Consider the following 23,692-nt stretch of genomic DNA (forward strand, 5'->3'; position numbering starts at 1 on the left):
ATTCCCCCAAGCCACCCCATACATGCTCAGGCCTCTTGCTATGAAGGCCCTGACTACCTGTATTCAGCCCCATTCCCTCTCTGGGCTAACCCCTATTTGTCCTTCAGATGAGGCATTAACTAGTGAAATGCAGGATTAGTTTACTTTAGCTGTGCCAACACGGAAGATAGAAAGATTCTTCATAAGATTGGAAGACAAAATCATCAGCAAAGGAATCCTCGAAGTTTGACATTTGTGCCTCTTTACCAAAGCACACACCGTACAGCATGATCTGCCAATGAAGCCTTCCGTGTCATAGCACACACTGCTCATTCTGATCCTGCTGCTTACCAACTACTGGTGTTGCATGAAATGAAGGACGTTGGGCATGATTAATAACAGTTGCTCTGAAATAGTATATCCCCTTCCCCTGGCTACTTAGAATATATCTCATTGTTCAGTTCAAGTGTCAAGTCAAACTTGGGGTGCCCATCTGCTGACCTTGGCCATTTGTGTACACAGGAGAGGAAGTGGGTTAAAGAAAGGGAGAACAGATGCAGCAGTATTAATGCCTGGTGGTCATCTACATACGAATGTAAATTTGTGCATGAAGAAAACTCATAGTACTTAGCCTTAGCAAGGGCATTGGGCAGCCAGGAGCTAACGGAAATAAAACTTAAAGAGCAAAAAAGAAAAAAGAAGGGTGGGAAAAGAAAGAGAGGCTGGCAAATTCCCCAACCTCTCTGGGATCTAGTTTCCTCATCAGAAAATAGTGATCACAATAGAACCTACCTATGGTCGTCATGAGGAATTAGTGCCTGTAAAAAAGCACTTAGACACAGAGTAAATGCTCATTAAAAGTTATTTGATAATAATAATATTATTACTCCTTCTCAGAGTAGAAACTCCCATGGGTAGTGCTTGTCACAGCCTACCATAGGACATGGCATGTAGTTGGTGTTCAATAAATGCTTGTTGTGCAAACAATTGGATGAATTCTGCCTTTGAATGTGAAGGATGAGGAGATTTTATAACTCTATTGATTCTTACAGATACAGATTATAAATAATCCTCCACTAAACAGTGCTAGATATTTTGGGAAGGTCAATAATTTGGGAAGATCATGGTTATTACTAGTTGCCATTTAATTGTATGTTCTTTTACTTATCAGTCTATTTATGATTCTGTTTTAAATACCTCAGGGGTGATATTAAAGGAAAATCAAAAGGTGAGAAGAAATGGGAAGGTAGACGTGAGCAAGGGTTTTCAGACGTGGTACCTTGGTGGTGCCCATCACAGCATCTCATGGTAAACCATTTTGATGGAAGGAATGTTTAGCTATGAAGTACAAAGAGCTTTAGGAAACCAGGTCTTTTATGGAAAGGGGATTCGATTTATGCTGTGTAGCCAGGGTGGAAGGATAAAAATAACTAGGGAGAAGATTTAGATTTATTGTAAAGAAGACATTTCAGAAATGGCAACAGTGACCTTATAAAAGGAGTGAGTCTCTGGAACTGGGAAACAGGGACCAAATAACCACGTGTCAAGAATGTTATTGACAGGATTCCTGTGTGGCCTGGAAACCGAATAACCTCCATGAGGGTGTTCTGAACACTAAAATTATTAAAGGCCCCCAAATGAATCAGCTAATTTGGGTTCCAGTCCACTTAGGAAGCATGAACTTAGTTAAGTCACTCTCCCTCTCTGAGCCTCCTCACCCACAAAGTTGGTATAAAAATGTCTACCTGTCCTGCGTGGATTTTTAAAGAATCACCTGAATTAATGTATGGTCCTGTCGTAACATGTTGTTAAGACATACTTGCTTTTGCTGCTTATTTACTATTTCCTGCACAGTCATTCAGTGCCCTATTCACTGGAGACTGTACTCAGCATTGTGATTTATTTTAATCAAATGCATTATTGTTTTTCTTTAGAACTTTTTTGTGGACATTGTACTTATTCAAATAAAAAGGAGACTTTGATATCAAAATTGGAAAATTTTTATAACATAAAAAATTTAAATTTATGTCTTATTTCTTTCCCTAGAGGATTTAAGGAAGGTTATTTTTTCTGATAAAAACACACCCTCTTAGGGTTATTTTAAGATGTTATTCTTCTACTGAATTTTAGATTGTTGGAATTTAGTGGGTCAAGTTTATGAGCCTTTGTTCAAGCTGATAAGGAGAAGATTCTCATAACAACTTTCTATAATTTGCTTTTTAGCTTTCTAGAAACTGAATCAATAGTTTGCGATGGCCTTGATGATTTTCCTGTTCTTCAAGGACTATTCAATTAGCTTGGATTAATTTTGCTAGAAAGTCCTTAAGTAGTAAATTTTTAATAGAAATTAATGATGTTTTTATTCTGCAACTGTGTTCTGTCATTTTAATACACAGGACATGGTTGGCTGCTTTCACTGATGTACTGATGTACTAGTACCCCTAGGAGGACAATATCTGCTATGTCGATTAATGTAATTTTTTTCTTTCTTTTGGGGGTATGTGGCTATGACCAGGAGGGAAGGGGCAGTGGGGTTTGGAGGGAAGGAAAAGGATTACAGAAGTACCACTTACTGAGCACCTTCTGTTTTTCAGAATGTTCATTTAATTTTCACAATATGGGGTGTGTGTAGCCTATTAGCTCCATTATCTTGGTGATGAAATTGCAGTTCTGAGAAGTTGATTAATATTCTCAAGATTCTAAATTTAATCAGCTGTAAAGGTGAGATTTGGATCTAGGTTTCTCTGAACCTAATGCTCAATGCCTGTCTTCCTGCCATTGGCCTGTTCTGACAAGGGTAAACCCCAGACGTGATCAAGTCTTGCCACAAACACGTGCATGCGCACCGCGGGTACACTGCCGGCCCCAACCCCGGGGTTACCAGCAGTTCTCTTCCCCTTTAAGGCAGTGCCTCTGAAGAAATGAAGAGAACCAGAAAGGTATACACAGGTTGATTTGTTTCTATCAATGAGATTTTGCTGTTTCATATTATACCTCTTAGAACTAAATATACCAGCCAAACTGTATTACAGTTTTTGAAAAAAGAAAAACAAAATCAGAAAAATGAAAGAAATACTCTAGTATTCTCGTTTGTAACCATCTGGCATCTTAAAATAGTAAAAGCGAGTAGCAGTTATGTGCACATTTTGCTTTATATAAAGACACCTAAAATAATATTGCAGATAATAAGCGGGTATTTTAAAAGTTTTTGAATGCAGCATAGTGATTGTTTAAATGACAGAGAGTGGAATAATACATTGTAAATTACTTTACATTTACAAAAGTCTTATGGGGAATATGTTTTTTCCCAGACAAAAGCTTTAATGCTTTTAAGTAAAAGAAGACATGACCCTTTTGTATCTTGAGTTGAAATTGTGCTGAGTTGCCTATTTGTGTAGCCCATACCCCAGCTGACATAGCACATAGCACTTAAACTGTGTATATCTCACTCTTGGCTCTGACCTTGGGACCTAGGTTACACTCAATTACTGTATTTTCCAGGATATATATTGCAATTTATTTTTATATACGTGTTTCTCCCTCTAGCCTGAGAACACTTTGTGGGCAGGAACTTAGTCATTTTTAAATTCCTAGAGCCTAAGATACATAATGTCCTTAATAAATGTTTGTTGGCTGACAGTATTATAATTGGATGACTTATTCATCCTCCCGCAACTTCCCAAAGGAAGTTCATCTTGACTAAAGGAAATGCTCTCAGCTTTGGGACCAGCGTGGAGTAGATGAACTTCAGTGTCTACCTCTCCTGCGATTTGACCCACTACCCTGCCTCTGCTACCTGAACTATAACTTTTTCCCAAAGAACCATTTCACTTCCTCCCTGATGTTGAAACTCTGCTTTCCCTTGAAGACTCTCCTTCCATAGCAAATTTCTCTAATGGAGACTGCCTTCTCTCATTTCTCCAGATTCATAGGAGATGACATCAAACCTGCAGAATTCTTTATACACCCCTTGGATACTTCTAAACCAGCACTTACGATAGAAATATAATGCTAGCCCCCATATGGCATTTTAAATGTTCTGTTAGCCACGTTACAACAGTAAAAAGAAAGGTGAAATTAATTTTAATTATATATTTTATTTAGTCTGATATAGCCAAAAAATATTATTTTAATATGTAACTAATACCAACATTTTAAATAATATGTGTTACACTTTAAAATTTGTACTAAATCTTTGAAATCTGGCATTAACTTTATACCTTTAAATACATCTTCATTCAGAGTAGCCACATTTCAAGTGCTTAATAGCTTCTTGGGTCCAGCAGATACTGTATCAGATAGCAGGTTTAAACTATCGTTCCCCTGCAATTTATCAATATTTCAGAGCATTTTTCTTATACCACCTGTTTTTCATAATCTGCTGTGACTAATAAGATAATTTCTCACCTTTTCGAATTACAGTAGCACTGACTGCTATACAGTTTTTCCCCTATTCCTTTCCTTGTCTTCATCATTGAACATTCTAAGATGTATGGTCTTACTCTTTCCCAGTGTCTTATCTCATCAGTTTCACTCATTACCATCCTCTCTAGTCTTTAATCCTTGCTATCAACACAAAATTTCTTAACCTCCATAATTTCTCACTCTGACTACCATTCCTAGCATTCTGTTATTACCTATCATAACACTTTTTTCCTAGTCTTTTTGAATTGTGGGGGAATAATTTTTGCAGTTATTTCAGGTCTGAGCACTAAGCTGCTGTGCCTACATAGAAAAGCTAATCATGGATCCATTTGTGAAATATTTGTGAAGCACGTATTATTTATTTGTCATTTACCAAACGGCAAAGATCCCTGCCCTCACAGAGCTTACAATCTACTGAGGAAATATATGAGAAACAAGCCCTTGCCATATATAGTACATTAGTTAAAAATAAATGTTGGAGCCAAATAAAGCAGAGAAGGAGGTGGTCAAATGTTGAGTATGGGGGTTGAAACTGTAGATAACATGACCAGCAAGGATCAACAGGAAAATTATATTTGTGCAGAAAAACCTTGGAGAAAGTTAGGCAGTAAGTGACATAGACGTCTGGGGAAGGAGTGTTCCAGGTAGAGGGAACAGGAAGTGCAAAGTCCTCAAATCGATTAATATCTGCAAATCATTGCTAATAATAGAGGCCTATAGAAGAATTCTGTCCAGAGGAACCAGCGATCATTGGCTTCCCACCAAATTGAGGCCTAGTGGGAGCAGTATAAAGATGGGAAATGGCAGAAGCCCCTCTCATTTACTGTTGAGGAAAGAGACACTCAGAACAGTTATGTGGATTGCCCAAGATCATAGAGCTACTAAATGTAGGTTTGGACCTGGACCCAAGTCCCCTGACTCCAGGCCTGACGTTTTGTATTCATTCTGAGTAAGTATGATAATTGTGTGGTTCCCATGACAGAGCAGTGTAAATCTGTAATACAGTTTTGATGCTTGCCATCTCCTGGAGTTACAGGAGAGGTTAAAAGTCAGCGTCCCTAACAGGAATGCCCTCACATCAGATGCCAGCCACAAGTTTGCAGTATACTTTTGACTAACTGACTACAAATTCAGGAATTCCTACAATCTCTTGAAGTTTGATAATTCACTAGAATGACCCATAGAAGTGAAGAAAGCACTATGCTATGGTTACGTTTTTATTATAAAGGATACAAACAGAACCATCTGTGTGAAGACATGTAGGACTAGATCTGGAAGAGCCTTGAACACAGAGCTTTTGTGACTTCTCTCTTTAGAATTAGGACACGTTGCCTTCCAGAAATATCAATTTGTTCACCTATCAGGAAGCTCACCAGAGCCTCGGTGCCCAGAGTTTTTATTGGGGTTTCATTGTGTAGGCATGATTTATTGAATCATTGGCCATGTGACTGAACTCAATCCTTAGCCTTTTTTTCCTCCCCAGAGACTGAGCGGACATCATGTGATTTAAAGTCCCATCCCTCTCATCTCTCTAGCCTGGCCAGCCCCCATCCTGAAACTGTCTAAGGGCCCATCATGAGTCGCTTCATTAGCATAAATTCAGGTGTGGTCTGAGGACCTAGTGTGGGTAACAAAGACAGTCCTGTCACCTGTGCAATTCTGAATTTAGAGACTCCCTCCCAGGAACCCAGAACAAAGCCAGATACATTCTTTATTATACAATAGAAATTCAAAACTATTTAGCTTATGAATTTTACTACAAAAATAGCTGCTCCAGAGATAAGAAAGTAGCAAGTAACTGAGGCAAAAAAAAAAAAAAAAAAAGAAAAGAAAAAATCCTGACTATGAAGGGAAGCTCCACAGCCAAAGCTCAAGTTCATCTCTTTTTGAGAGGGGCAGCTGCCAAGAATGGTAAATTAAAACATGTTTAGCTCCTCTTTTTCATCTAGGCCTCATAGCATTCTAGACAGATTTAAATTGCTCAGGATAAAGTTGATGTCACCCACTCCTTGGCTTAAGGGCTCTGGCAATGTCCCTTTCATTACCTCATAGGTGAAGGGAGGTCTTTTCTAATGAAGTTCTTTCTGGTGTCTCCTGGGCAGAGGGTAAATCTCATAACAGATATTTGTTCAGTTGCTTACTATAGTTCCTCCATCAACTTCCATGATCCCTGTAGGATTTTTCAAGTTTATACATTTAATTTTATTTAATATCCAGTTAAAACAAAAAGCTACATAAATAGATATCTTGTATTGCAAAAGAAGAAGACCATTGGACTGAGTTAAGATACATATTTTGGTTTAGGGAACTTGGTAATTTCACAAGTTTTCGTTACTTGCTATTTTCAACTGTGAAAAATTTATTGAAGTGTGTTTTTTAAATTCATTCATGTGTTTATCCAACAACATGTTTTGTAGTATCTCCTATATGGAGGGCACTGTATGAGACACTGGTATACAGACGGGACCAGGACTTCATGTCCCCTTTCAGATCTGCTCCTTAGATGATTGCAGTACAGTGTGGGAAGCTCCGTTACTGTGGTTCTTCCTCATGTATTGTGCGAGCTGGGAGGAAGAGAACTTAAAGTACCCCCACGGAGCAGAGATACAGGGGCAGGGAAAGTTTCTTGGAGAAGATAATGTCGGAACTAAGTATTAAAGGTTGAAGAAGCATTTTGCCTGTTCTAGGCAGTGTGTAAAGCGTGAGCAAAGGCCTGGAGGTGAGATGGAGCTTGTGGTGACTGAGAAACGAAAGCAGTTCTGTGGAGTATACAGTGAGTTGCAAGACATGACCTGAAAAGATAAAGAAGTGATCACATTGTATGCCGCGTCAAGTAGGTCTTCAAGATCTTTGAAAAGATGAGATTAAGGACAAGAAGGTATCCTTCAAACCAAGGTGCTCTCACATGAGAATACAAACTGCATGAGAACGTTTTTTGTGTACGTTGGGAGAATGAGTCATGCTGCTGGGGGAGGTTGTTGGGGTTAAGAACGGAAAAAAAGAATGGAAAAAAAAAGAATCCTTTTATTAAAGGTAACTTGTGCAAGGGAGAGCAACCTGCTATAGGAAATTAAAAAAAAAAAGATAGAAAGCCCACAGAATATTATGTGAATATGCTAAGCTTTAGATCTGGGCTATAATAGTTTAATAGTGGTGCAGAAAAAAAGTTACTTAGTGACTTGTTTAGATACCTGATACTACTTAAATATTTACAAGTTTAAGACAGGAAGTAGATTTCACTGTGATGAATGAACATTACTGCACTGTGGATGCAGGTGGTACATTTATATATTCATCCACTAAAATGTAAGTTCTGTGATGGCAGAGATGTCACTTTCTTCATTTCATTTCATTGCGGTGTCCTCAGATGAGCCTATAACAGCAGCCAGTACACAGTAGACCCTCAATTAATTTTCGTTGAATGAACTAAATATGCAGAAACTAAGATGTACACCCTGTCTAAACTGTAAAGGAAGAGGTAATACATATTATGCGTTTAGTATGATAAATGAATTTCAAAATCAACAAAATGCTAAGCTGATTTTTTTCCTAAGACTAGGGTTATGTTTGGGGAAAATGTCAGCAGTCATTTCCATATAACATAAGACAGAATTTATTTTTAGTCTAACTACGTACAAGTGATCTCATCTTTTCTGGTAGATTTCTCTGGAGAATTAACATGTTGATGATCCCGAGCCCTTGTGCAGCTCCTAGGGGAAGAGGCACAGGCTCGGTCATGCCTTTATATTAGCTTAAGTCTTGAAAAAGTGGTGCCAGCCTCCATTGGTGTTGACTGTACTCAAGAGAAAGGTTAAATCAGATAATTAAAGCTTAACTTGCTTTGGAAACTTATGCGTAGCCAGTAAATCCACTCTCTAGGAGAAAAATTAGACGGAAGGCCAAAAGATGTCACACATAGGAAAGATTGTAAATAAAAATGGAAGTTGCCGCCCATAAGGTTAATGTCATCTCATGCTAAAGTCACTGCCATTAAACCACATTGGTAATCGCTGCGTTTTTCTTGCCTCTGATTTTAGCCCCTTGAGCCTACTGCCTTGAATGTTGGTTCTTTATATAATCTTTGTCCTGCTCACCTGACTAAAGAGTCAATTCCGTGTTGGCATCTAAGTGACCTATTCCCTTTAGTCTCAGACTCCTCAATAAACACTTGTTTGAGTGAGTCCCTTTTTAAATGTTCAAATATTTAAGCAGTTGGTGGGTAATCTGATGATTTTTTTTTTTCAGATGGGAATTAGTTTTTAGAGTGGGAGAGTTTCTAGGTCATGATCTTTCTTAAATGATTAATGAAGTAAGAACAATTTACTAATAGTTTCCCTGAAAATAAGACCTAGCCGGACCATCAGCTCTATTGTGTCTTTTGGAGCAAAAATTAAGATAATAAATATTAAAATAAGACTGGGTCTTATATAATGTAATATAATACCAGGTCTTTTATTAATTTTTGCTCCAAAAGACACATTAGAGCTGATGGTCTGGCTAGGTCTTATTTTCAGGGAAACACGGTATTTGGTGGTCTTGTGCTCCTGGGTCGAAGGAATCCTGGGTGAGATTCTCTTTGGGGCTGTAGATCAAAGCTGAGATACACAATACTTCTGATTCACGGGTTCCACTGCCTTCATCAAGTTTGCTTGAGGCCAGAAGCCTTTATGTTATGGCTTAGTCTCTCTGCATTGTGGTTGAAAATATTAGTTAGATCTTTGATACACTCAGTGTATAAGATATGAAAGAAAATACTTAATGACATTTTCTTACCTATAAAAATACATACATTTTTAATGCCATTCAAAAGAATTTCACTTTTCTTCTGCGATAATCTTCCTATCAATGAGTGTGATAATGTCTAGCCATCAAACCATACAAATTCACTGTTTTATTTATTTAGTTGTAAGAATCCTCTAGAGTTTGACACATACCCTGTGGTTGATATTGGAGCCATATAACAATTTAACAAAATATTAAAAAGAGAGGTCCAAAAATTTCATGGTGATTTAGCAGAGTTAAGGAGGAAATTTTTGGACTCAGTGTTAGAAAAGAAATCATGGAGCTTTTCCTCACTGGTATTTCATCTAATATTCTCTGATTTCTGGGCTTTAATTCTTCGCTCCTCATCCCACTTGTGCCCCTCTATTTTAAAATGGATGTGCCTAATGGTTACTCTCACTATTTTCCAAACCTGAGATGGTTTTCCCAAATGCAAGAAAGGGAATTATGTCAATTATTTTTACTTAGAGATTTAAGTAGTGCTTGTAGATTTTACCATCTCAAATATTAAAATAGGTGACTCCCACGTATTTCTCACCTCTATTTCACTGTTGATCTTCCTCAACAAGAATGTCCTGGTTTCCCTTTCTTCACCCTTCTCCTCATTGCTTAATCAGCTGCCAGAATGGTATTTTTTGTATCCTTCTGAAAATTCCAGTGACGTCGGGAGCCTGCGAATCGTGCAGTACTCATTCTTTTCCCTTGATGACATCATTGACATTGATGATCACCCCTGCTCAGTACTTCAACCCCCTCCCCCCAACTTTGCCTCAAGTTATCTCGGTAACACGGCATGGTTATAATTTAGCTTTGGACTACTTCTTTCTCTCTCTTCCTCCAGTTCTTAAATTTAGCAAGTTTCAGAGTTCGATTTTTGGTCCCTTGCTTTTTTCTTTTATTCAGTTTTCTGTGAAGAAGCTTTAATTGTGTTCTCTCAACTTTCAGTGTTCATTTAATGGCAGTACGTTCAGAAACACAGGACAGAACATAGTATAGAGGAGGACTGCATTGCATTTTAGGAAATCTTTTACCCTGGGCATGCTCATTTTTCCCATATCTTTGAACTCCATTAATCCACAGGCTTGAGAGAAGATCCCATCTAGGTCCACTAGACTTGCTCTGAATTAGGCTAGACTCGTGGAGGCAGGATAAACGGACGCACCCATGGTCCCTTTGCTTTACATCTGGGATTAGACCTGCTTCCTGGAAGACAGTGAGCAAGGCTGAGCTCTCCGAATCACCAGTTTGGTCAACACATGAGCCTGGATAGAACACCCTCCTTCTAGGATGAAAACAGAGGAACCCCTAAATTTGGAGTTCATAAAATAACAGTGCAGATTAAGGGAAAGAAGTATCAAGCTGAAAGATCAGAGGAAGAGATTACTTCTGGTTGTAATTGTTTTGTTTGTTTGTTTTTGTTTTTGGCAAGTGTTAAATGTTCTTTATTTGATATTATACATAAACCAAACTAAAATGCCTTTCATTAAGGAAAAGGCAACAATTTAGATACAGGAAATTTTAATTAAATTGGCATAGTTAGAACCGAAAAGATAAAGTGGACACTGAGACCTTATCTTCGGGCTTTGCCTTTTAACAGGCTAATTAACAGAACTTGAAACACAAGCGAGTCTTGCTGTACTATGAGACAGTGAGGGGATTTCCTCAGTATTTAAACCTGTAAATGTAACCAGTTATGTAATCTAAATAAAAGACCAATTTCCTTCAGGTTCTGAGATGACTTTTACCATCTCTGTGAAAAGTTGAACATGACTAATCACCTCCAATCATATCTTTAGAAGGGAAAACAGTGATAGCTCTTGCTGAACCAAATTATCATCCAAGTTGGAAAAGCTGATTATATCCATTTAACTAAAAGCCAATCTTATTTGAATCAGGACTGCCCCAAAGAAATCTTCTATCAGCCATTCATGATCTGAATTCTGGTATATGAGATCAATTTAAATATAGTACACTTTGAAAAAGTCATGAGATGTTGCTAGTTAGTAATAAATAAGGCAGTGGCCAAGCATGAGTCCTTAGTCGCCTTCTTGAGACACGCTGTCAAGTCTGCCCTTTCTTCCGTCTTCTTAATGACAGCAAAGGTCATTTTTGCTCTAGGGATATACTCCTTGGGATTCTCCAAATACTCCACCAGTGTCTCCTCCCCCCAGGTGATGCCCTTGTTCATATTGGCATTCGTGTAAGAAAACCCAGGGGCCTGACCTGTCTTTTGCCCAAACAGACCATAGAGATTTGGCCCCATCTGGTGTTTGCCTCCCTTTTCCATGGTAGGGCACTGGGCACACTTCTGAACAAAAATCTTCCTGCCCTTTTCAATATCATCCATTTTTAAATCGCTCTTTCTTCACGTGTGATACAGAGGCTCACACTTGCAAGCTGGACGTCCAGTTCTCTCTACGTATAAATATAATTTATAGCAGGAAACAGCAGGCTATTTTGAATAACTTAGGACTCCTACATTGACTACATAGAGGCAAAATCTCAATGAAAGTATATAAAACCCAAAGGAAAGATTGCCTTGAGGTAAAACATGGATGGAATTTGAGATGATTTTGCTAAGCGAAGTAAGTCAGATGGAAAAAGTCGAGAACCATATGATTTCACTGATACATGGGATATAAAACTGAAAACAACAAAGGAACAAGACAAACAAATGAAGAAACAAAAACTCATAGACACAGGTAATAGTTTAGTGGTTACCAGAGGGTGGGGGGGCGTGGAGTGGTAGATGAGGGTAAAGGGGATCAAATATATGGTGATGGAAGGAGAACTGACTCTGGGTGGTGAACACACAATGTGATTTATAGATGATGTATTACAGAATTGTACACCTGAAACCTATATAACTTTGCTAACCATTATTACCCCAATAAACTTTAATTAAAAATAAACAAACAAACAAACAAACAAACTTGGAAAAATAAAAGGGACCCTGGATGACATGAGCAAAAGATGGCAAGGGGAGATAAATTAAAATGACAGAATTAAAATTTGCATTGGAGTGTTTAAGAAACACAATTGGCATAATGGAAAACATAGTCAATCACAAGCAGGAAAACCTTTACATGGTCTTTTAGAACACAGAGTAAATGTGCACTGAGATGACAGCAGCAAAGAGCAAGTGACAGAAGTGACCAGGAGCAAAGGTCCACCTTATGTCAGGACCTGGGAATATACATGTGAATAAGGCAAGTTTCCTGTTTTCGGTGTTCTCCCAGGCAGGTCAGTAAGTAGGTCTACTGTGTTTTCCTGAAAGTAAGACCAGGTCTTATATTAATTTTTGTTCCATTAGGGCTTATTTTCAGGGAATGTCTTATTTTTTCATGTACAACAATCTACATTTATTCAAATGCAGTCATGTCATCTTCTGGAACATCATCATAACGTACTAAATGCATCCATCTGGCTGAGATCTTAATGGGCTTATTTTCGGGGTAGGTCTTATTTTGGGAGAAACATGGTAGGTGAAGCTTCCTAAAAGATGTAAGATTTGAGTTGTCCTTGGAATGGGTAATACTTGAGCAGGCAAATGTGAAGGAGGAAAGGCATTCGAGGAGAGTGGCAGCTTGGAAACAGAGATGAGAGAGTGTAGGGTTCTCGTTAATTATTAAAAAATAGTTTTGAAGCATCGTCGATTTTCGAACTTCCTGGTTTGGTGCGAGCAATGAACAAGACAGAAAAGGCCTATTCCTTCATGAAGCTTGTATTCAGGAGGGAGGGAACCAGACAATATACAAGGGAACAAATACATAAATAAGGTAATTTTATATGGTAATATGTCCTAGTAAGGAAACAAGCCATATGGATGTGGTCAGGCGTAGCTGGGGGTGGGAAGACCACTTTAGATAGGGTGGTCAGGGAGGTCCTCTTCTCTAGCCTGGTAACATCTGAGCTGAGACAGGAACGCTGGGCTGAAACCAGCCATGCATAGAGCCAGATGAGCCTTCTGGAGGAAACGCATAGCAAGTACAAAGGCACTGAGGCTGAGCATGTTCAAGATATGACCCATCGCCTCATGAAGTTGAGTAGAGCTGTAGCTGACCTTCTAGTGTGGGTGATTTTTATTTTCATACAAAGATTAAAAGAAACATTTGGAGAAATTACTGGTCTTGGAAGTTAGAATGAACTTGTTCTCAGCTCTGCCAGTAACTAACTTCAGAATTTGGGTAAGTGTATTTTAAACATCTCTTGTCCTCAGTTCTCTGATCTGTGGCATGAGGGAAATGGTCTATAGCTGTGCACTTGCGCTTGGGTAAACATACCATCTGTCCCTGGGGATTCACAGTGGTGTGCCAGTGAGGTCAACCCAAAGCCACAATATAGTTCTGTGCAACTTCCAGGGCTATTAATTTCCCTAAGAGTTTGGGAAAAAATAATATGTAAATAGTATTTTGCACTAGAAGGCAAAATTCCCTTGCATTTTTAAGATTAAAAAGTCAAATGTCAAATATATTTCATGCTTTTGACAGGCCATTTTAGGCACTATTTCTATACTCATGAAAACAGTTTCCTCATGCATTTCAGTGGAAAAGTTTGAAAAGCATTAATCTAGAGACTCTAAGGTTTTTCCAGCTGTGATTCTATGATCCATGATTCTTTTAAAAGTTCCTTATTCCTGGGTTATTTATTGTTAACCTTTTTTCCTCTATGAATGAAAGAATGATCCAATGTAGATTGTTTTATGTTGCTTTTAATTGAAAGGAACTCCTTTTCAATTCAAAGAAAGAACCTTAAAACCAGAGTACTTCTCAGTGTTCTGAACGTATTAAACACCAAGCTTAGACAGAAGTAAAAGAACCTTATAAATTGCTTGTGGTAAATATTGTTTTCACTTCACAACCATAATCACAGATGCCTCACTCTCCGTCTGGGTCTTAGAGGAGATATGTTCTCCTTCTGGTCAGAATTTGCCTTTAAAAATATTCTGAATATATAAAATATAAAAAGTATTCTAAAGCACATGTTTGTCTCTCCTAATTTTGAGTTCAACCAATAGTGTCCAGAGGATTATATCAAGATACTTTTAACTATATATAACGGAAAACCCCACTTAACCTGGCATAAACAGTAAACAGATAGGTTCTCACACATAACGGGAAGCCAGCAGTCAGGTTCCATTTTTATTTTTTAGGACCTCAGCTCTACTTTATTCTCTGTGTTTCTCTTTTTCTCAAGCTGGCTTTCACAAGATAATTGTCACCACTGGCAGCAATTGTCCCCAATTGTAGTGGAAGAAAGGGTTTGTTTTCCTTTCCTGCACTCTGAGTGGCTAACTTAGGTCATGTGCTCAACCCTGAATCATTAATACCACAGCCAATGAGATGATCGTGATAGAGTAGGCTATCGACTCATCCTTTGAGGATAGGTTCTACTTCCCCTGAGAACTATGGGCTGCATTAAGAGAGGCAAAAACCTGAACTAAATCATGGCTCCACTTGGAAAGAAGAAGGGGAAAATGGATGTTAGATAGCAACCACTCCTGTAAGGCAGGCGTCTGTAGAAATAACTAAAGAGGTTTTATTAGTGAATCCTAATCTGTTCTTTAATGGTGGCAGCCAAGTTTTAGGAGGAGCAGTTTCCTTCTTGTCACCACAAACAGAGAGGGACTGAAATTTTTCATTTATTGACTGGCTTCCTACTGTGTTTCAAGAACTGAAACCCACAGGGTAGTCACAAATGATACGAATAGTGACAGGAATGACCAAGAGCTTAGAGACAGGTCTGATGTATCTTATTCACCTTTAATCAATATCTGCTCAATGATAAGCTCTGTGGGAGTGGGGACTCTCCCACTGCTTTGTTCCCAATGTATCTCTAACATGTAACACACTGCCTGATACCTATTGAGCATGCGCGACATATTTACTGAAATAACATTTATTGGAGCCAGAATCGTTAATGATTTCTGATAAAGGATCATGGAATAATAGAGACATTACAACAGACGCTCAGTGACAGGCTTGAATAATTGGAAGGATCTGTAAGATAAAAATCTGAGGAGGTAAATTAATTCTTTCTCACTTGGAAGGTGTTAGCATATAATGAAGGACTTGTGATGTCAGAAAAGCTCTGACACCTTGATTTAATGTACGTTTGGGATATCTGTACCCTAGAATCTGTCTTTTTACTTGATGAGAATATTTAGCACAGCACCTAACACATAGTACACATTAATAAATAATTGATGAATGAAGGAATAAATGAATCAATGGTGAACTTTCTAATTAGATTTGCGAGAATATTATGATTAGCTTAAATAGTTCATATCCAACTGTGCCTTCATGCATTTATTTTTTTTCCTTTGCTTTGAGTGGTGTGATTTGTGACAATATTAGCGCTTTGCTATTTTAATGGAGAGCTATATTTCTAACGGAGAAATGCAGTCTGGTGAGATGTGCGTTGACTCAGTATTCCATGTCCAACAAAAGCCTGCTTATTTAAAGCACACAGGTATAGACCTTGCCCCTGACACAATTGCCTTCTCAGTGTCTGAGAGCAAATAACCTCAAGGCCTACCAACTAAGTGTGCTCACTGATGTTCAAAATCCTACAGAATAATTTGACAGCATATTTGAAAAGACTTGAAAGACCACCTAATCCAACCTCCTATTTCATAGATGGAAACATGAGATCAGACAAGCAGGGTGATGGCTGGATTGTTGAGTCCTGGTAAATGGTAGAGGCAGAACTCACACTCAGGTTGCTCAGCTGAACTGCAGTTACTTCAACCATGTGGGGAAGTGAAGGATAATTAGAGTAGCAGGCTTATTTGTAAAGTTTGATTTTAGGCAATAGCTCGCTTCGAGCCATGGGGGTCTTGCAAGTACTGAAGAGACCTTTATTTCACTAATGGGCTGTTTGGAATAAGGGAAAAAAGATTAAAGTCACCATCTCCTGAGGTAGTGGAGAACATTATTACATGTAAAAGACTGAAGTTATTGTCAGAGGGACTGGTAACACTCACTGGGAAACACTGAGAATTTAAAACAAACTCCTCAGTTACTCCTTCTGAAGTGCATTGTGGGGTAAACGACCTTGCTAACACTGAGAAGAGAGCATTCCTCTGAGAAGACTGTTTAGTTGCCTATGAGGAGTGTCGATCGATTCACCTCTTAGGATATCTGTTATCGTTATTCCTATATGAAAATGGCTAATCAAGTTAGTCAATTCATTAACTTGTAATGCATACTTTCATGCTATTTCTCTTTATTGTTCAGAAAATTGTTTAAACAGGTTTGATTATCATACATACGGTTTTTAGGGTGCCCTCCAGGTAGCTCTGACATTCTATATCCCCTAGACAAATAAAAACTGAACATATAGTCACTCGCTCTTCTATATAACGTTTAAGAGGGATATTATAGTATATTTCTCATAGGCCATACATTCTTGAAAATGCGTTGTAATTCCTTTTTCAAAATACTGATTATTGTCTGGTATGTGGTTACTGACTGAAGTCGTGGAAGGTTTGGGTGGTTTTCAGGCTGCTTGGCAGTTTCCTAACCCCATTTCATTGGTTACATTACATCTGTGTCACTGTAGACATTGGTGTGTATGTAGAGATCTTTACCTAGCTTTGTTATTTTAATCTCTGACTTTGTATATAGAAGTTGATTTAAACATTCTTTTGGCCTTGTTTCTTGAACTCATCTGAAGAGAGTCCTATGTACTTATTTACTTATATCTTCTGCATGTGAATCTTATCTTCCCACGAGCCCAGAATCTGCTAGAAAAGCCAAAGTCTCATCATTTCCTTTAAAACGACATATCACTAGTAATTAACTTTATTTATATTTTGAGTAAAAAGTTCTTGTCTCGCTGTATTGATTATTCTCTGGTTCTCTTATGAACTAGGCATCATTTGTTATGTGGTACCCCTTCAATGTTCTCTCAGTCCAATACAAGTCCAATACTATGAAAATCAGCCACACGCATTTCTGTACCAAGTTTTTATTCCCTAGAAACAAAAAGAATTCAGAGAATGTGATCATCTTTGTCAGCTGATGGCGCAACTCTGGATCAGTTACACAAACACACCTGTATTTCTATGGGTTTGGTCATATATATCAGTTTTCATTTGACAGGGATCTTCCCGAGATTTGAAATAGAATTTGTTTAATGTATAGTTCATTCAGCAAATATTTACCATGTGCTTCTTTTGTCAGGCCCTTTGCACTGTGGTGATTGTGACAGATATTGTGTCAGTATTTCTCGTGTTCTGGGTATTGTGTTAAAGTATGCTAAAATTTTATGTCATTTACTCCTTCCAAAAGCTCATGAAATGCAGCCACAACTATCATTCCCATTTCATAGATGAGGAATTGAAACTTAGGGTAAGGGGTCTTCCCCAGATTTCTCAGCAAGTGAATGAGATACCATCCAGGTCTTCCTGAATCCAGAGTGTGGGCTCCTAATTCCTCCTGACTGACAAATACGAGGGGGTCGTGGATTAGATGGAAGGAGCTGTGCTGGCCCTTATCTAATGGTTTCTACTCCCGCCTCCCCCCCAGAAGCAGAAGGTGAGGTCTTCTGCCAAGAGTTAAGTGGGATTAAAAAGAGCTTAGAGGTTTGTGGAAAGTTGAAGAGATTTGGAGGAACTCTTGTTGAGGGAGGAAGATGAAATGATGATGGAGACTGAGAGTGCCAGGCCCTTCCGGGGACTCAGTTGAGGCTGTGGACCATGAATTAGTGGGGTGTCAACCTGCCAAATAAAGTACAGTGTTGCAATACGGAGTTTTTCAGGAGCAAGTCAAATAACCTAATAGCTTTGTATCAATTGAGATTAGTTTCAGCTGCCAGAAAAGGAGACTCGAGATACGACTACGTTTCCCCAAAAATAAGACCTACCCCCAAAAATAAGCCCTAGTTAAGATCGTCAGACGAGCGCATTTAGTACGTTATGACGATGTTCCAGAAGATGACATGACTGTATTTGAATAAATGTAGATTGTTGTACATGTAAAAATAAGACATCCCCTGAAAATATGCTCTACTGCGTCTTTTGGAGCAAAAATTAATATAAGACCCGGTCTTATTTTTGGGGAAATACGGTATAAGACCCGGTCTTATTTTGGGGGAAACACGGTAGTAACTTAAGATAGAGGTTCATTTTTCTCTCATGTGAGAGACATCTTAGGGTTGGTAGTCAAGAACTTCTTTTATATTTATACAGTCATCAGTGGCTCAGCTGTTTCTGTCTTTTTGCTCCACTCTTTTTAGCCCAGCTGCTCAGCCTCAAGGTCACCTCATAGTCACAAAATAACTGCTGGAGTTCTGGCCATCATGCCCACATTCCAGATAGCAGGAGGGAGAAGAAGGGAAGGGCAAGGCTCTCAACTGAGTCAGCTCCCTTTGTAGCATTTTCCCAGAAGCCCGTCATTGGCTTCTGCTAAATCTTTAGATGCTCTTAAATGCAAGGGAGTTTGGGTAATATAGTTTCTTTCTTTTTTGTCTTTTAACCCAGGCACATTGCCACCTACACCAGTTTAAGCACCTGCTTTTAAAGAAAAAAAAAAGAAAACTGGATATTGAAAACAACAGCAGTCCTTGCAGCACTTTTCTGTTCCCAGAGCTTCTGCTGTACACCCAACACTTGGAAACTTTAGATGAAAATTAGACATTACATAGGTACATTGTGAAATCCTCTCACAAGCTTAGAATGTAAGTAGCTGCTGTTGTTTTCTACTTTAAAATGACATGAGAGCATGGAGTCATGATTTTACAGAGGGAACAAAAAGGGCAAAGAATGATGCTGCTTCTTGTTTTTTTCCCCCAGGCAAGTCTTGCACCATGTAGATGGTTTTGGGCTTACGGATGTGTTCTAGATGCAGGGAATCTGGATGTATATAAAAAGTGTTGGTTGCTGATTGTTCTGTGTATTTATTAATTGGTTTTCTCATTCTTTCCCAAAGAGAATTTCACAGTTGTTGGTTTGTCTTATGAACAGTTGGTTTCTAAATGAAATATAAACCAGCTACATACATCCTTTATAAAAAAGATAAGGTAAAACAAACACTTTTGAAACCAATGCAATTTATTTCATGTTAATAATTTTCTGGGTTTCTGTTCTTGGAAGCAGTGTTCCCTTTTTCTAATCCTCTTTCCTCTCAGATGGCAGGCAAGTGGGGAAATCAGCAGGAGCTCCGTAGCTACTTTATAGTGACAAAGGGAAGAAATTAAAGATGGCCTAATATAAGGACCTGTAAAGACAAACATTCAGAATGAAGGAAAAAATAATACCTCTAGATCTATAGAACTGATTCTTTAAACATTTAAGTGCCTCCTGACCAAGCTTCCAGTTTCTCTGAATGGTTTTAATCAGATTTTGATGGAACCGCTATTCCTGATTTGTTTCAGTCCCGGTTCTTTGATGGTTGATGTTTGACTCAGTGTTATGTCCTGGCCCTGGGTACAGATGAGTGACTGGGGGTGGTCAGTGGTGTGTGCTGGGGTCTTGAAGTGTGCTGGACTAAACAGCAGGCGTGCTCAGGAGAAATCAGTCCACAGGGCCAGAGGAGTGGGAAGGTGTGTTCAGCTGGGAATTAGAAATACAGAACAAGGTGAAGAAGGCAGCCCAGACATCTTCAAATGATCCAGATGGGGTTTTTGTTCTTATGTATTGATATGTCAGTATTCAGGAGCCAGGAGCCAGGAGCAATGAGCAATGCTCTTACTCAGTATTTCACGTGGAATCTTGCATGGAGCTTTAGGCAGTTGACACATCTTGGGTTTATGGAAAACAGTTTTCTTGGATATTTCATCTGTCTCCCAGGATGACAGATCAGGTTGGAGGCTATCATAGAATTTTCTTTGCTGTTATAAACAGTTCTCTGAGCTGAAAGGCTTCCGAACTCATCTATTATTTCCCTCTGGGTGGGAAGTGATATCTCATGATTGGTAACAAAGGCTCACATATCACCTGCCTTTAGTGGTAACATTAGGGCATCTCATTTCCTAGTAGTGTGACTTTAATTTCCTGTCATCTTGGATGGCTGTGTTCAGAGAATGGCTTGTGCCAGCCCAAATTAAAAGGACTGACAGGAAACAGTCTTGCCTCATGTTACAGGTTGCCAGAAGGTATTCAGAAGCGTCCTTTTATGCCTTCCTCCAAGTGAATGGGTCCCACTGTTGCATTCCCATTATTTGGGAGTGGGACAGGGGCATTGGGCAGGTAGAGAATGTTGAACTCAAAATAAGAAGGAGTCTCAGCTGGGCAGCATTTATGGTCCTCGTGGGCACTGGTAAGGTGTGAAAAGCAGTTGACAGGATCAGAATGCCCAGAAGTTAATTCTCAAGTAAAGAAAAGATCAGGCAGAAGCTGAGTAGAGATTTCCCCAAGGTTATGAAATTTTAAGGAAAGCTTTTTGGGGTCTGGGCCCAATGATGTTTGTTCATGTTTCCTAGGAACTGAAATATGTATGAATGATATAACTTTTTTTTTCTGGAGTCTTGAGAATATTGAGTAAGAGTGATCAACGATAGGGAGGTGATTCTGAACCAGACACCACAAGGGCTCTTGGCTTTCTTCCGTTATTTCCCAGGTAGTACTTTTCACTCCAGACAACTTTTTTTGGTAATGCTGAGAGTCACTAGGTTTTGCGAAGTGCTCCTTCCCTTGCCCCCCTTTTAAAATTAAATTTATTTGGGATAATATTGGTTAATAACATTATGTAAGTTTCAAGTGTACAACTTGATAATATGACATCAGTATACTCTAGTGTGTGTTTACCACCCGAGGTCTAGTCTCCTTCCATCACCATGTGTCTGACCCCTTTCACCCTTTTTGTCCTCCCCCCACTCTCCTTCCCCTCTGGTAACCACCGGTCTGTTGTCTGTATCGATGAGTTTGTTCTTTTGTTTGTTCGTCTGCTTGATTCGTTTGTTTATTTGTTGCTTTCTGTCTTACATCCCACATACAAGTGACATCATATGATTCTTGTCCTTTTTATGACAAGTAAGTCTGACTTTCTCCGCTTAGCATAATGCTCTCAGGATAACTTGTGCCTTGTCATGGTGATTGTGGGTTTTACTCTAGCTACATTCGCTGGTTGGGCGTTGCAAAATGGCACATAATCAATTGATTATAATGGGTATAATCAGCCAGTCGATCCCCCTGTTGAGGGAGAAGGACCAGAGGGGTGCAGGAGTGATTACAGTGGCGGGCCACGAGACGTGAAGCTGAGGAGGCGGGAGAGTGAAGACACGGGGAGGTGATGAGTAAACCCCGGACGTACTGCGTTAGTACAGGTGGGAGAGAACATTGCCTGACAGTGTGAGACGACTGAGATTTTAACATTTAACACAGATTCATCAAAATCTGGCATTTTGGGGTAGTTTAATTTTTTTCTTGCCTCATCCTAATTACTGATAATCCTTATGGGTTTTGTGATTCAAATTGGTTTATATCATCTCCATTGGATTTACAATATTGATAATTTTTGCTTTTCTAACATTTCTAGTTAATCTGCATTTCTTAAATAAACTTATGTATTACATTCAATGTATCAATACATATTCCCACCTAGAAATACTTTCACTGTACCGAAATAAAAATTTACTTAAGGTGTTTTTGTTTGTAAGCCAAAAAAAAACATCTGTAGTTTTGTTTTTTCTTGTCCCATCTATAGCTCTTTTCTTTATTCAAATGTCTACTTTATCCTACTTTGGTGGAGCAGTAGGTCAGCATTATATACTGTGACACATTTTTCTATACTTCACTGTTTTTATCCCTCTTATTGGAAATGGATAATGGAGGTAAATGTCTGGGGGACAAAATCAAGCCATAAACCAAATTCTTCGTTCATTTCATTGGTGTCATTGAAGTGCTTCCCTTTACATCATTAGAAAACAGACAGCAGTCTATTATGTAAGCTAAAATAAAGGAGAATGATGTAATGATGAGTGCAAATAAGTTCCTATGTCGTCTAGAAAAGAGAGTCGTAGAGAAAGAATTTGCAGTTTTTGCCCCTGTGCTGCCTATAGGGCAGGTGTTTGGATTATTAATGAGTCATCTTGCTCTTTACACAAAAATATCCCTAAGGTAGAGAAGGGTAGTTCATCGGGCTCCATAGTCCCAACTCCCTAAGGAGTGTTATAATTACTCCTCTCTTCTGTTCTCACCCAGCCAGCTGCCAGCTGCTAACTTTGCTTTCAGGTGAACACACTCCCCCGCCCCCAACCCCCAGGAATGGCACGTTCCCTACAGATGTGTCCCTAGTTCTTGGGTCAGACAACATCTCACACTTAAATAATGGATGATTTGAGATTTAAATAGGTTTCTTTTTCATTAGATTATTGTGAATCCGTTGCATTATCCCTATTGTAGCCTAGGAGAACCAAACGAAACTGCTTTTCTGAAACTGCAAAAAGTCAGCCTCTGAATTATGGTGATGACATAGTTACAGACCCCTGTGAGCCTAACCTTTTGAGGTCACCTAACCATCTGACCTCATCCACCTCTGAACCATTCACGAAGGATGTTCCATATAGGTGAATTACCTTTTCATGTACATTTTAAGGTTATTCCGCGGCACTGAAAAAAACTTAACATAAGATTCTGTGACATTTGTATTAATTTATTCATGTAGTCTTACTTTTCATTTTATAGTTTTATAAAATGTCTTTACCTTGTAGCAGCATTAATGATATTCTAGGAGTTTTGGGAGAAGTTGCCAAATGAAGATTGGTATTTAAATTTAGTCTTGACAATTTCTTTTAGTTTATCTTGCTATCACTATTTTATTGGGAGAGCTAACATAAATAATATAGAACTCTTATAAATATGAGAAGGAAAGAATCATTTTTCTGACTGAGAAGGAAACTTACTGCTGTTCCTAAGATTTTTCTGAATAATTTAGACTAATTGTTGTTTAAAAACATTTTAATCCTCTAAAACTCTGAAATTTGGGAGAATGAAGGGAAAGTACAGAATTTAAAAAAGTGCATTTGAAAGTATCATAGGTTGGTGTGCTGGTCAATTTTTTAATTTTTTTTTAAATTAAAGTTTCTTGGGGTGACAATTGTTAATAAAGTTACATAGATTTCAGGTGTACAATTCTGTATTACATCATCTATAAATCCCATTGTATGTTTACCACCCAGAGTCAGTTCTCTTTCAATCGCCATATAGTTGCCTCCCCTTTACCCTCATCTACCACCCTCCTCTCCCCTTCCCTCTGGTAGTGATGGTTAATTTTATGTGTCATAAAATGATCACATACAATTAATGCCACAGTGTGACCAGATATTTGGTCAAACATTAGTGTGGATGATTCTGTGAGGGTGTTTTGAATGAGATTAACGTTTAAATTGGTAAACAGAGTAAAGCAGATTGCCCTCCCTAATGTGGGTGGGTGGGCCCCATCAAATCAGTTGAAGGCCCTTCCCCAAGTAAGAGAGAATTCTTCCTGCATGACTGCCTTTGAAGTGGAACATGAGTTGTTGTCCTCCCCCCCACCCCACCTTTGGAATTGAATGGAAACTTTGG

General features: G+C 38.7%; 1 protein-coding gene and 1 pseudogene across 4 annotated transcripts in view; one reads left to right on the forward strand and one right to left on the reverse strand.

Moving 5' to 3' along the window:
- Positions 1 to 23,692, forward strand: part of GRIP1 (glutamate receptor interacting protein 1) — a 621,870-nt gene that overhangs the window by 112,017 nt on the left and 486,161 nt on the right. The gene's annotated exons all lie outside the window — the stretch shown is intronic.
- Positions 11,183 to 11,533, reverse strand: LOC109447765 (cytochrome c; annotated as a pseudogene).

The sequence above is a fragment of the Rhinolophus sinicus genome, linkage group LG02 (assembly GCF_036562045.2).
Source record: "Rhinolophus sinicus isolate RSC01 linkage group LG02, ASM3656204v1, whole genome shotgun sequence".
Classification (NCBI taxonomy): Eukaryota; Metazoa; Chordata; class Mammalia; order Chiroptera; family Rhinolophidae; genus Rhinolophus; species Rhinolophus sinicus.